Source organism: Bombus fervidus, chromosome 4, assembly GCF_041682495.2.
Source record: "Bombus fervidus isolate BK054 chromosome 4, iyBomFerv1, whole genome shotgun sequence".
Lineage (NCBI taxonomy): Eukaryota > Metazoa > Arthropoda > Insecta > Hymenoptera > Apidae > Bombus > Bombus fervidus.
The window spans coordinates 18,809,726-18,823,871 of record NC_091520.1 but is presented as its reverse complement, the minus strand read 5'-3'; positions in this window follow the sequence as shown (position 1 = coordinate 18,823,871).

Sequence of the window (14,146 nt, the reverse complement as noted above, 5' to 3'; positions counted from 1 at the left end):
TTAGTATTACACTCTCAAGTTTATGAGAGCGTAGTTTCACGTTTACAGATATATGTGGTATTGTTACAATTGTTAACGCTATTTGCTGCATAAAGATACAGAGTAATGGATGTTCGTTTAAAGTTAGTTATAGCAATATAAACTTCGTATATTTTTCGTGGGGACAGATAGCTTTTTATTCTTTACTAGATTAAAATGAATTTTAAACATGGTTCGGTACATGCTTTTCTTTTACTATGTAGAGCAATAAAGATTTGTCGACGTTTGATCGAAATTTCATAATAAGCGATATTCTTTCACGGCGATAGAAAATTTTTGGTTTCTCTTTGTCATGCTCATCAAAGCTTGTAATAAGTATTCTTAGAACTGACAATATAGTATTTTAGAAGCGTGAAACGCTACCAATCGATAGATAGCTGATCGAAATTTTCTAAAATATCGTACCTTTCCATAAAAATAGAAAATTCGTTCTCACTGAATCGAAGTGAATTGCAACTTTATGAATTTTAATTGGGGCTTAATGCATCGTTGAAATTGTTAACGTAGTTTGATACGTACTGGATAGGAAAAACGGATAGGATGTTATTTAGTTTTGACAGGATAACGAATAGAGGCTAAGTACTAACTGGCTCTCCAGTCATTAGCCTTGTCAATATCTTTGATAAAGCGTGTCCTCGGAGCACGGGAGTTTGTAACAATGATCCGTAGCCTGTTGTGCAAGTACTCCATTTATTCCGAATGAAACTATGTACGCATGCCATTAGCTTCGAACGGAACTCTAGAACTGATCTAGATCGTTGATAACGATTCATTATCGATTAATACACTATTTTTACATTGTTCTTACATTTTTCTTTTATTTATTTGACGTTCACTCCATTGCTTTGTTTTGGAAGAAGAATTCAGCTGTTGAGTGATTGCACGCGTTCAGTTTCGGAACCCTCGGTTTCGAAAAACGAGCGAGTCGGATAGCAATAATACGTCAAAACGCGATAATACGCGAGAATTAATGAAAAGAACTGGTTTCACCAAAATACCTTGTAAACCCATTATTCATGCTCACACGCTATGAAAATCAGTGGAACTAACGGCGGCCATATAATCGATGATCACACGATTCTTCTTGTTTTATCGCTTTTATTCGTGCGCAGTGGAATAATAAAATATTCAGGACGTTTTTTCGTCAAAATAATCTAGTCTACAAACGTTGCTTTTCATTCAGACAAACGCGGCACCAGTTTGTACTGGTTTGTACTGAAACTGTCGTATGAATACATAAATTATTAATAATTCCGCTGTTAATTCTCGTCTTACAGTTGCATCCGAGATGGCGCTTATAATTCATCTTGTAACGACAATTTTTAACAGAAAAAAAAGCCACGTGAGTCGATACATTTCTGAGAGAAATAACTACTTGCTTTGAGAATATTATTAATCAGCGAAGAGAATAATGGCTTGAAGTCATCCGAACGAAAGAATTATTGCATATTTTATGATTTTAAAATCACTGACACGAGGATTCTTCGAATAGAGATATTTATTACACGGCAATCTAATATAATAAGATAGAGTTACTTACAGTCATAGTTATAAATAGCCCAAAGTGAGTAAAATATTCACAAAATTACATAACAATATCTATATATAGAAAATTCACTAAAATGTAATACGCGGTAATCGATTCGAATTTTTCTGAAAATCATAGATTAATCCACGAACGAGTATCACAAAATGTGATAATTATCCCAGGTTTCGATGATCCGTTCGAGCTGTGTCATCGAAACTTTCCTGATCGAAAGTTGCTGCGTAGGCGCGAGCCCGCTTTCGAGAAATCGCACGTACGATCATTAATAAAAGCCGCATCATCGCTAGGCTAGCCGTTGTCGTGACACTTGACAAATATCATCGTTTTTTTTTTCTTCCTCGAGGGTATCACGGTCAATTACCGTGAAGAAATCGTACGGACGTCAATTCGGTCGTGGCCTCGTCGATTAATTAAAAGATTCGCTCCTTATCGATCGTGTTCGAACGTATACGAGTCCAGGCGAGACTCGAAGGGATTGTTCGAATAGATTCTCTACGCTATCTGTGGATTCTTGTAGCCTGAATCGTGGTCATTTATAATGGAGGAGAGGCTAACCACGATAAGGGAATTCTGCGGTAAACGATGCGCGGCGAGAATGCGTATTTTTCGGTGCCTCGACGCTTCATTATGCGCGGCGTGGCTGAAGAGGAACGGAGGATCGAAGCGGAATCCAATTCCGTGGGAAGAACGTTCGCAGAGTGAAGAAGGAAATTCGTTATCCAATTACGCCGCTTGAGTCATCTTTTCGATCGCGTTGCTTTTCTATCTCGACGTCGATTTTCTGGCAACCGAATGGATATAAAAAGAAGAAAGAGGATACGAAGGAGAGGGAGTGAATGCCCTGTGATTAATTCGCCGATATGTCGAATTAGGCATTGCAGGATGCTTCGATTTAAGCTGTCGATATAAACGGTGCTCGAAACGAGAGAAATTGCGCGTCGTACATCAAAATTTTATTCCGCGGACAGCAGCGGGACAGCTGTTTTAAATGGCTTCGCGACGGTGATCTCGAGCGAAGAGAAATTTTATGCCGATTAAATGGATCAGGATTCGGGTCAGATTAATATGACAGTTGGAAGAAGGTATCTTCGGCTTCCAAAGTTCCAACGCTTCGTTCATGGTTTACGCGTCATAAACCTTGCAATTATACATCCATGTCTCGATCAATCTACTTCAAATTGAAGCTAATGGATCGTTCCATGTAGAATGCTCCGAGACTATTTGAGACTACTCGAACCCGATCAAATATTAATCGAACGGTAAATGCGGATGGAAACGTGTCGTCCAGGGAACGCGACCATTAATAAAAGCGGTTGGGTTATCCACGATAAGGACCCTCCCGCGTGCCGCAGTACCAAGCCGTTAAGGATCCGTAGTCCTCGCGGCGGGAATGCCATGGCACGTCCTTTCGCGCGGACTAAGGTAACTTATTCTCTGTCTTTGTGGGCGCCCTTTTTGCGCGCTCGCTCCGCGCGCCGGATAGGGTTAAGTGGGTGCGACCCCAGGACGCTAAATAATATCGAGCTGTGCCATCTACCGAGCACGTAGCGCGCCATCTTGAAATATTACGCCGGCCGCTTTATTATTCGTTTATGCGCGACTCTGCCCGCCTCACACCGCTCCGTTCCGTTCCGCCGCTTGCCGATCATTATGTGTTCACATGGTGAATCCTCTCCCTTGAGTACAGCTTCGATCGCGATACTTTCCAGGAGCAGGAAGACGGCATCTTTTTTCAATGAACGCGGTGTCATAAATCTGTATTCGTTGGACAACCCGTCTGTGTGAAATACTGAACACCACGGCAACGTTTACGTGACTTCGAGCTGGTTCAGGCTTCTTCAAACATGGTCGAATCAAAGTCGATGGTTTGAACCAGATATACGTCGAATGAGACTTCTCTAACTTTACAGGGTGAATTTTAATGTTCACGTTGAATGTGTTGTAACTTCCATAGAACATTTTTATGTCCATATTCTATTTGTAATTTTTTTATTCATGGATCGTTATTCCTTAAACGTTTTTAGATATTAATCTAGAACTATAATCATGTTCTCATAAAGTAAATTGACGTAGTAAAGGTATTCGATTTATATGAATCTAACGAGCAACAAAAAATGTATGCAACTGGAACGTATGTAATAGAAACTAACGTTCGAATAAGTGGCTTTAATCAACGCTGGTTTAATTAATCATATAGAAGAAATTCTACTGCGATATAATTTAAGAGTAGATTAATAAAAGGAATAATTAGTGATAACCAAGTTCGTCACCGATAATAACTAACAAGATTCTAAATATATTGTCAGCGGAAATAAATTTTCACAAAATGTTGAAGCATTTGCTTGAAAGCACCGTTCTAGTTCGACGTCAGCGGTAAAGGATTTCAAGGAAGTGAACCTGTTCGAATTTTAAAGAGGAGCACCATACCGGGTTTCCGAGAGCGTGGTTATAAAACAACATTGACAAGACCGAAGGCAGCCTTGGAACTTGAGATCCTTCGGCCGGCAGAATTCGAGAGCAAACATGGGCGCGATCCGGCGACCGTTTTCGACATCACGACACGAAAAGCACTCCGCATTCACGTTCCTCCCCTCGTCCCGTCTCTTCTCCTCGCCAGTCTCGTTAGTATATATGCTCGTACACTCGAGATTGACATTTGAATTTCAATGAGCCGCACGGTCTTCACCGGGAGTTCTCCACTTTCGAAACGACCGAGCTGAAGCGTCCACGGATACGGGCACGGGCAGCGGCCATTAGTCGCGTCTGTCTCTCGTGAATTTTAGATGAAACGAAAACTGCTGCTAACACAGAACCCGATTCCGTGGAAACGGATATTTGTCGTTCGGCTAGCAGATCGGACAGGTGGGGCGGTGCTATCCTGGAACGACGGTGTTAATCGTGCTAAACGGATCGACCGCCGCAGCTGCGTCCCTTTTATTATTTCTTTTCCTCCTTTTTCGGTGACCAAATTCTAGTTTTTTCTCTGATTCACTTCTCGAGTTCAGCAGGTCCCTCCGGTAATTTTTTGGAAGCTTTCCAGGTCGGTTCTTACTGTGTGTCGATGTTAAAATAGCTACTATAAATAGGTTATTTTAAGAATTTTAATTTTAAGACAAACCAAAGGGGAAGAAATGGCAAATAACGTAATGATTTACGAACTAATCGAGCAATTGAGTCGAGGCAGTTGAGCCATTCAAAGACAAAGTTGACCAATTCCCTTTTCCAAAAGTTTCCTACTTTCAGCACCAAAACGTACGATTAATGTATTACTTCTGGCGAATCAAACAATCAACTTCGATAAGATCGATTAATCTGGTTTCTGACGAAAAATAATTCAATTACCAAACCGAAGAAAATAAAGATAATTCGTCAACACCGTCTTAATCCTCCAAATATTTCCGCAACCACCTATTCTCTCCTCATTTTCTCTTTTTAGATTACCAAACTCTCAACCTACCCGACTATTCCCGTATCATTTTCTTATCATCAAACGTAAAAACCATGTGTTCACACGGAAGATTAAAGATCGGCAGAAGTAAGGATAAGCTCGTTTCGCTTGCCTTCAAGTTGTCGCTGCTGCTCGAGGCCAGACATTCGAAGGATCCAAATCCGGTGACGCGGCCGTGCAAACGACGAATCCCGGATTACGGTGCTTGTATACGTTTACCTAAATGGCGGGCAATTAGAAAGACGGTAATGAAAGTGTCAGTCGAATAGCGCGTTTCGCCGCTTCACCAATAAACCGCTTGCTTTACGGTCCGTGGACTCAGGGACTCGGGCTTCTCATCTAAATTTCCCACAGTCGGCATTAAATTCGTGCTGGGGCGCGCGTCTGCCCCTTCGTATATGTCCACCACCGCTCGACTAAACTGGATACTTATTAATTAAGGATAATTGCCGGAATTTACGATATCGTTCGGCTTTCGCGGACATTCGCATACTGCTTCGCCGACTCGCTTTTTGGTAAGTTTCTACGTGCGTGCCGATTGGTTATTTTTATCGATAAGTTCCTTACCTCGTACTTGGAACTGGTTCTTCAATTTGGTCTTTTGAATGGTCTTTTCATATCTTTTGGAAGTGCAGAGATTAGGATATTGTTACGTATAATTGAACGTAGTTAATGACTTTTAGAGTAAAGTAGACTCGTGACAAGCAGATGAAACCTGAATTTCTTCGAGAGTTACCATATCAGAGTAATTATCCTTTAACTCTCTACTAAAATTGCTATATCCTTATAAATTAACAAACACGTAGATGTTACCACAATTATTACCTGTATTTTACATAATTTCGACTCAATAAAAATCCTATTTGAAACGCATTTGGATGCTTCCCTATGATAATAAAATGATTAAATGATTCCTTTAATTTCTACTTTCACTGTCCCATAATCTCCCCTATACTCTGTTCCCTTAATCTACACCAACCGTTTCATCTAATGAGAACCATCCACCGACAGTTCACGCGAAATTCACCGAGATTTCGCGTTCGAAGACCGTAGGTCAATCCTGACGCGATAAAATCGACGTCGAGATGCCTCCGCGCCCTGTTTCGTCCTGAAAGGCGAAGAAGCGCGGGCGCGAACGGCTGTTATCGTGAATTGAGCGCGTTCCGCGGCCGTATAAGCAGCCCTGGTACACCTGTAACTCCTCTTCTTTATCTCTTCCCTGGCCTCTTGCTCGCTCTTCAAGGGTATCAGTTGCTGATCGATTCAACCTGTGGGTGGTCTCGGGCCACGGGTACGTGTTGTAACCCTACTCTGTCCGAACGCTACCCGGTGTCCCACTGGTTACTCCGTTAATTCGCCAAGGTCTTCGATAGCAAGATGGTGGAACGCAGATCGATCCGGTCACCGTGTGCAGTACCTTCACGCTTCTTGGTGTCACGCGTTTTACGGCATCGTTCCTTACCGCCAACTACCCGTCCAGTGATAGTTGGCACGAGAAAAATCATCATCACGGATTTAGTCGATGATGCTCCATATAATTGTGAATAAATCTCTTCCAATTGATTCCTTCTCTCACTGTGTTCGATAGAGTTTCTGTAATAAATTTTTTGGTAGATTTCTGTGGGAATTTTAACGCGCTTTAATTGAGATTTAAGGATCGAAAGCACTCGAGACATGATTTTTTATTGTTCATGGTACTGCCGTGCGAGTGTAATCCTTGAAAATTTTTAAGTTGGAAATTGACTGAAGAGAATATAAACATGTATAATTATTATTGTTGTTATTATTATTTATTACAAATTTTCATAAGATTAGTAAATGTGTATTTCCTGATCGAAATTATAAATATTTTTATGCACGAATAATTATTTATTCACAATACACCAGAAACCTTTATCGAACGATTATACCGAGTTCAAAGAACCTTAATTTCGAAGGCAAAACAAGCAAAATAGAAAATTTATAATTCCAGAGGAAGAAATTGCATCGAGGAATGCATTATGAATACGAAGTGTTATTAGAGATCCTAACGTCTATTATAAAACGCGTAATGCATCTTCTCGTTTAAGTAGAATCGGTAGGAGTATCGCGTATCAGTATTACTCACGTGATCTTTCCAAGACTGATGGTAAATAATATCGTTTCGAAATGATCGATTATAGTCTTGAAAAAAGAGGCTTGCTACAAATTTTCACCCGGTACATGACTCAGGCAGCGAAGCGGCTTTAGATGGGGGCGTAAAAGACCAGGAAACAAATGAGATACAAGGGTGGTAAGTTACACTCTTATATATAGGATCAGGCTACTCTAATATTCGTCAGAGACTGTCTGTTCGTCTACATGAAATTTTTTCATTCGATTAAATTAAACGTGTCGTATCACGGCGATAAATGTGATTGAAATAAAGTCTCGAATTTTCCATATCAACTAACAATTGCTAAAACCAGCAACCACTAAATTCAGAAAATTTATCTCCCTTCACCAAAGATTAATTTCAAGATTATCTCCAATCAAATAAATCAATCACTACTTAACTACAATGTACATATAACTATCTTTGAACTCCAACCATCGTAATAATTTCTCCACGCGTCTCGTATAAACACCCTGCATCCAATGAAGCTGCATTTTAAAATTGTCGATCGACATTTCATTTTCCTTATCTCGGATATGCAGGAATTGTTGCGTGGCAACAAAGACGAGAGAATAATTTACGCGGCGACTCGCAGGATCTGAAGTATCGGCGGATGAAAGCACGTCGGATACTCTAAGCGAACGATATAAATTAAGGTTCAGGCACGGCGGTTACTCACCTGGTGCATTATGGATTGCCGTTACCCACAAGATATAGTCTCGCCTTTATCGGGCTTAGATCACTCGCAATGCTCCGCCGTGGCGTATGCAGTTCATTAATCCGTATTTGCGATAGGCGTGTCGTGCGTGCAAATCGCTGCTCGCCTCGCTCGTTTGAGCTCTCACTTTCCGCTCGCGTTCCGCCGCAGAACCCCGAGAGACCCCTTCGAACGCAATTAGCGCTGTCAGATCTGAATCTGTCATTTTCACTTGGACGTTTTAATATTTTCCCGTTACGCTCGATGACGGATCGATCCGCGAGGGCTATCATTATTCATAGGAAAGCCTCGACGTTACAATACATTTGGATCATGCGTACAAATGATCGTCGATGTACACTACCGATCAATAGTTCTGAGCGCGTCAAGATTTCAGAAGAAATAATCATTTCCTTGAGCAAATAAATATTTTATTCGCAACGTTATTCATTTATAATGTCAAAGTTGTAGTTGATTGTCAGACTATGAATTTTTATGCGTATATGGGAAATTGAATGATGCAAAAGTGTATAAAATAATAGCACAAAATATAAAATGTACAAGACGTTAATACTTTGCCAGATGAAACAAGTCTCTGCTCAGGTTTCATTTTTTCAGTTGTGTCAATTATTCGTTATTATTTATTTTTATCGTACAGCGGCTTGATGTAAGTTATATTTGCGCTAAAGAAATTCAACAAGAGATCGTTTTTTGAAATTTACGCTTGTGAAATGGAAAAATCTACGATTATGGAATTGTTTGCGAACGTTAGGGATACAGCGTGCTCTCGATAGAGGCTACGAGCAATTTATTTTCGTTGTACGACAGATAACTAATGCGTTTGATGACTTTAAACGAGCGCGAGAAGATTGTATGTACATATCGGGTTAAGTCGAAGATAGATCGTAGAGTTTGATGGATTAAACAGAAACATCGACTGATTTCTAAATTGCCGGTCTATGTTTCTACTATCTTAATCTATTAATTGCATATATATATATATTTCCATGACTTTTCTCAAGGAAGCTCGATAATCACGGTTCCATTAATCAATCTCCCTGGTAACGCTCTATCAATATTCTTCCTTCCTCGTACGACTCTTCAATTTTCTAACCGAAGGTTTTATTAAAAGAATTCATTAATTAACCTTCTTGATTAAGTTGAAGTTTAAATTCACCTCAAATTTCATAATTATTTATGCTATTTCCTTCACATAAATTATCCATTCATGAGAAGTTAAACAATAATTACACAGCCGAGTAATAAAATTAGCAAATTTAGGAAACGTGATCTTGATCGATTTAACTTCGGAGAAGTTTGCATAAAAAATTAGTCATCAACGCCAGAAGTAGCCTCTAATTTTCGCGTGGGCCTACCGTCAACCGGCTACCGCGACGTCGACAACGATGACACACGAATGAGATACGATGCGGGTAGCACGGCGCGACACGGTCATAATCTACCTCACGTTATGAATCCTTGCGCGAACGTGACGATACGTACCGGATGTATAAGCGCGTCGATACGCGTATGCGACGTCCACGGGGGTGGTCTACACTCGTGGCGATGAAAAACCAGCTGTTAATCAGGTTCCTACGTTGTACACGATGCCGGCGGCGTTATTCGCGTCCTCTTTCGTTATACATCAATACACGGGTAAAGGCATGCGCTAGGCTGTTAGGTTCTACGCGTGGCTACCCGACTGCGGTTGTCAGCCAGCGCCACGTCGTTATCGAATTTCGACGAACGTCCAACTAAACGGCTTCTTGGAGTCGTCGAGGAATGTTTGTCGGATACTTGGACTCGCGAGAGTTAATCGAGCTAAGATGAATATTTGTAGGTGAAAGAAACGATCCAATACAGGTTGGTCGTGTTTGGTCATTTTCTTTTGTAAAAATAATTCATTATAGGGTTAGATACTAAATAATGATTTTTAAAGATATTTATGATTAATGAAATAAAAAAAAATGATTAAGTAATTATTGCAGCGGATGAAAATAAATATAACAGTCCTCCTTGAAAATTGATGATAAATTTGATCGAAAGTGTTTCGATGAAAGAGTATTTGACAATGATAGTTGCTAAAATCCGCCGTGCGTCAAATCACTCTACGACGATACGTATTACCAAGATTCTAGTACCAACTATTTAAGAGGAATTTTGAAGAAAAATTGTGAAAGATACCACGAATTATAGCATCATTTAAACGATAATTATTCGAAATACATAATATAAATTTTATCGAGTAGGTTTAGTAAACTCGTTAGATTTAGGATAAGGTTTACACGCGAGGTCATGCACGCGCGCCACTTAAAACGCAGATACCAGGTGTTCAATTGGAACAAGCAATCATCTCGGGCAGGATGCAACATATGGATAACACTGCAGCTGTGGAACTAAAATAAAAGGCATACGCGTTGCTATACTTTGTAACTATCTCCTATTTCCTATTCATCCGTGCGCGTCATTTGACAGTCATTTATACGAGACCATGAAACCACATTCTCACAGGCACAACTTAATAAAATCATGTATAACCAACGTTTGAATAGAACGAATTATATTGTCTCAATCTGAAACTCATGGTTCGACGACGACAAAGATAACGGTGTATGAGATCCTTCGTGATACCACAGAAACGTTTGTTTCCAATCACGCCCGATCTGACGCTGACAGGTCGCGTCAACGACTAACCGAAACCTTTCACTACCCTCCCATTCGACTAGGTGACTTCAATGAAATCCCGTTGATAGCTGAAACTGGCGTTTCGAATGCAATTAGCGTTCGAAGAAGCGCGACACATAGAACCAGCCTCTTCACCGTCTTCACTCGCGCGGAACACGAAAAACGGGCATGCTACGATCGAACCAGCTGTCCAAGTTCCATCGAACGAAGCTTGACCCATCCAGCTCGAACTCTTACTTAGTACCGAGAGCCTTCTCGGCGCACGTTCGTCAATTTCCACGAGGAACGTCCTCTGACGCTGGAATAATGGAGAACGTTCCATCGAGCGTTCGAGCACGAACGCGCCTAATCATACAAGCCAAGTCGCAGACGGTCGTTCCCGATGCGTGTACTCGTGGTTTCATGTGGCTCGAGCAGTGTACACTCGATACACCATGCGCTCTAACGGTGAAAACGTTGGAGAAGGATTTCACGCGCGGCGGCTCTCTGGCAGAAATCTTAATTCTCGGAAGAGTAAAACGACCCGGTCGCAGCCGATAGAAAGGCGCAACGACGTTGAGAAGGGGACCTCGGCGAGAATTCATACAAGAGGGATACTCGCAACGCCCGTTGGTTATACGAGGATAATACAGACAAATCGTAATCCCACAGGCACGGAACGAGTGCCGATTAATTTCGAGATGAGCCCTGTCAAAATACAGGCACGCCGTTAGGGCCGATGCTCCCACGTACACCGCGGCTAATCTTGACTAATAACTGTCGCACACCGTGCGAGCAATAGGGAAAAGTGATAGGGAACCTGTTGAACTCCCGGTACCCAGGAGGAGAGCCACGAGACCGTCGTGTCCTCGTGTTCGAGTCACAATCGTTTCTCCGTGTATAGGTTATGTTTATGGCACGGATCCTGCTCCCGTCTCACGGCCATAGATACGTCTATAGATCAGAGATTACCAGGACGAACCAATCGCCTTTTCTGTTTAGAAGTTCATCGGGAATGCGTCTACCTTGTTGTGCTCTCGCTCGCTCTTCAAGTCGATCGATCGATGGATCGGTTTCTCGCGCGCCCTGACGATCAACCGGCCATTACGATAATCGTGTGACGCTGTTACGGAATTGGTAACGTGGGAATCTTTCACGAGATTACGCTGGAACTTGAATTTCGTTCGCGGTTATTTCCGGTTCGAACAATTTATTCGACCGGCAGATTTTTATTTTTGCGATGGGAAAAACTTGTTTGTGACGTAGATGGTTTTATAATTCTTGAGGTGTACACTAATACACTATCGGCCAAAAGTTTGGAATCCATAGTCAATGCGTTGGGCAAAGGCCAAGGTTACAATTTTGAAATCTTAAGAAATTTGTTTCGATAAAAATTTGTCGAAATAAAAAATGTCGTTGATCACATTTGTAACACCGATTCTTAAATCAATACAATTAAATTAATAGAATTAGAATCTTGGTATCTTGGCGAACTTATTCTTGATAGGCAAGAATCTATAGAAACACCGAAATGTTGATATTCGTAGTTCCGATACTCGATTAACAAAAGAATTAGAATTCTGGTACTGTATAAAACTTCTTAGGCAAAAATCCATCGAAACAAACGAAATCGCTATTGACGGTTATAATATTAATTTCCAGTAAATAATGAAATTCATAGAAAATGTAATATAGATATAATCACGAAAGTGAGTCTAAATTTTTGGTCCGTAGTGTACATATTTAAATGCATAAACGACGCTCGAGATACTAATACCCTTTTCATCTTTCAATTACGTGTGTTTAATTAGTAAGCAACGCGACTTTCATAAAGGTTTATGTAAAGCAACTAGAGCTGTTTACTGTGGCCATTAGTTACAGATCATGGAATCCCAGATGGTTGATTCTCGAAAGGCGAATAGCCCTAGTCCATGAGAATCTGTCCTTCCATGACGTGGGTTGATCTGTGGAAGAGTAGGACTATCGCCGTGTAAAATGTCGTCTCCCTGGTAATTCCGTGAGTGGCGTATCGCTACCGGTTTGAGCGGATCGTTAGAAAACAAGCTTCTCCGGCAACGTTTTCATTAGGCATCCTTCCACCTACGGATTAGAAATCGTTCGAGGAACGACCAGTACGAACAGGGATGGGATGCGCAATAGATCCACTTGCATGCTCGTAAACAACATTTTGTTTAGTGGTGAACTTATCGATGAATTATCGGTGGATAAAGGTCCGAGCGTAAGAACTGGCGTGACCGAAAGGTTTGTGTGCACGTTTAATTACCCGGAGCGCTTGAAGTTTTTATTGCACGGCGTTATATACTCCATCGCGATGCACGCGATCGCCGCGGGATTTCGCGGGCAAAATACCGCGAGATACTCTAAGCAAACCTACACAGCTTCGACAATCATCGTTACTCGCTTCTTTATCCCTCGCATGGCTCGTTGGAAATGCCCTTCTACGAACAAGCGTTTTACAGTCGACTGCATTTTTTGCTTATCGTGATTTCTTGGTTGCGAGCAAGTTATTAGTAGAATGTTAATCCAGACGTGGTCGTTACTCTTTCAGGATGATCGTAAGATTTCTGACAATATTCTTTACATTGTTCGACACGTTTGTAAGAGGATGGTCATTTTCTCGAAATGGTAAACGATACGATACGAAAATCTAATCAATTTACTTACTTCAAATTACAGATAAAAGAAATTGATCTAACGAAAATTGATAATATTAGATTGGAAAGTATTTTGACCTTGTTTCTTCCAATTAATATCGATTCTCGATATTCTGCGCTGGAAACAATTTCAGAATTGTATATTATAGTTATTTTAACAAATTAAGAACTATATATATCATAATTATTTCTGTGTAACGTTCATTCGTGATCTCCTACATTTTAACAATTTAAAAATCGTGTATTCGAGTTATGACAAATATATATCTATCATCTGCTATTTAAAAAATGGAACGGACAGTTACTACGAGCAACAACGTAAATCAGTCTGACTGGCGTAAAAAGCTAATACACTTATCCGTTACCGCAGGATCGTTTTAGTATATCGACAACGTTTCTCGCCCTTCGCGTTCATCCGCGACGAGCACCGGGCTCGTGCATCATCGGGGCGGCAGGATCGTTCGGAGGTGTAATCAACGCTAACTACCGCGTTCCCTCGAAAACCATGACGCGATGCTGTTACGTGATCGTCGTTTGTCTCTGATACTCGACTGAGAACGAGCCGTGTTCCCTGCACGTACGCGTCGAAATGCATGCAACAACAAAGTAAAGACGAGGAGATGCAACGCTAACGTGTATCTGGATCGAGATCGAGCCGATGGGCAGGCCGTAACTTGCCAACAAATTGAGTTCAATGATGATTCGATCGACGTATCGATCCAATATGCCTGCAATTTGCGAAAGAAATCGAGGCAACGACGATGCATCCGTGGCGAGTCACGCGCTCGTTACACACACCGCGATGTAGGTGCTTTTATATCAGAGTTCACCACTCGAGGCTACCAACGTGGCAATCCAGATTCCCCTTCGTCGGATTATCGCGTCGAGGGAACGCGAGTGTAACTCGAATTTGTGGCACGTGAGAACGCCATGAACTTCGTGA